Raw genomic sequence first — 1,563 nt, forward strand, 5'->3', positions numbered from 1 at the left:
TTCTATTCAGGCCGTCAACTGATTAGATAAAGCCCACCCATTTTATGGAAGGAAACCTGCTTTACTCAAAGTCTCCTGATTTCAATGTTAATCTCATAGAAAAACACTCTCACAGAAATACCCAGAATAATGTTTTGTTTCTTTGTGTGTTTGTTTTAAAAAGACATATTTATTCGGCATCATGATCAGACTATTACGTTTAGGAATTAACAGCATGGGTGCAACAAAAAAGTCTACATTTAATGCTTTGTGTTGGAATGCTTTATACTTTCCACAGAACAGAAACTAAAATAACCTATGATGCAATTAATTACAAATACAGTCCTTGAGTTTTTTGCCCATACACGTGAGTATTGTCTAACACGTCTTCTTTGTGGCAGCTAGGCCCTGCCACCACTGTGCTTGGCTGAGTTCACACATCTGTTGTAACCTGTAGCTTCCCTGTCACTTCTCTGGCTTGCTCTCCTGCCGAGCTTTGTTTCCTGAGAGTGATTAAAATCTTCCCCCACTGCCATAGCTACTGCTGCTACTAAAACCTTGGTTTCATGGTTTGGCAAAGTATCGGCCTCCACCACCACAGGGGCCAGAGCTTCTGCCTCCAAAGTTTCCTCCCTTCATGGATTCAACATTTGAAGACTGATTGTTTTAATTGCCAAAATCACTGTAGCTTCCACCACCTCCAAAATTGCTTTTATCATTACCAAATTCCTTATAGCCATCCCCGCTGCCATCACATCCACCATCACCATGGGTGCCACCAAAGCCAGTACGACCACTGAAGTTTCCTCTATGACTAAAGTTGTCATTCCCACCAAAACCACCTCTATGACCACCACCAAAGTTTCCAGAACCATTTTGACCTTTTTGGCTGGATGAAGCACAAGCCATCTCTTGTGTGACAGGGCTTTCCTAACTTCACAGTTGTAGCCATTCACAGGATGGCATTTACAAATGACAATCTTATCCTTGGAGTCATGGTCTTCAAAGCTTACAAAAGCAAAGCCCCTTTTCTTGCTACTGCCTCATTCAGTTATGATTTCAACCACTTCAGTTTTCCCAAACTGTCTGAAATCATCTCTTTGGTGATGTTCTTCAGTGTCTTCTTTAATGTCACCAACAAATACCTTTTTCACAGTTAAGTGGACACCTGCTCTTTGAGAATCTTCTCTTGAGACAGCTCTCTTTGGTTTCAAAATTCCTCCATTGACCTTGTGTGGCCTTGCCTTCATGGCTGCCTCCACCTCCTCCACAGTGGCATTGGTGACAAACCCAAAGCCCCTGGAGCTCTCGGTGTTTGGATCTCTCAGACCACACAGTCTATGAGAGTGAGCCTTCCCCATTGCTCAAAATGGCCCATCAGTCTCTCATCAGTTGTTTCAAAGCTCAAGCCCCTGATGTAGAGCTTCCGCACCTGTTCAGGCTCTTTAGGAGGCTGGCTTAGGCATGACGCCTGTGGGAAGAGAGACTTTGATGATGCTTCCTCAGCAGCATCCCCAGGCAGAAAGCCAGAATAATGTTTGACCGCATATCTGAGCATCATGGCCCCACCAAGTTGACACATAA

General features: G+C 43.9%; 1 pseudogene; it reads right to left on the reverse strand.

Annotated features, from left to right (window-relative positions):
• Positions 1-492: 492 nt before the first annotated feature.
• Positions 493-1,340, reverse strand: LOC116456765 (heterogeneous nuclear ribonucleoprotein A1-like 3; annotated as a pseudogene).
• Positions 1,341-1,563: the final 223 nt, after the last annotated feature.

Source organism: Hylobates moloch, unplaced genomic scaffold (assembly GCF_009828535.3).
Source record: "Hylobates moloch isolate HMO894 unplaced genomic scaffold, HMol_V3 SCAFFOLD_17, whole genome shotgun sequence".
NCBI classification, from domain to species: domain Eukaryota; kingdom Metazoa; phylum Chordata; class Mammalia; order Primates; family Hylobatidae; genus Hylobates; species Hylobates moloch.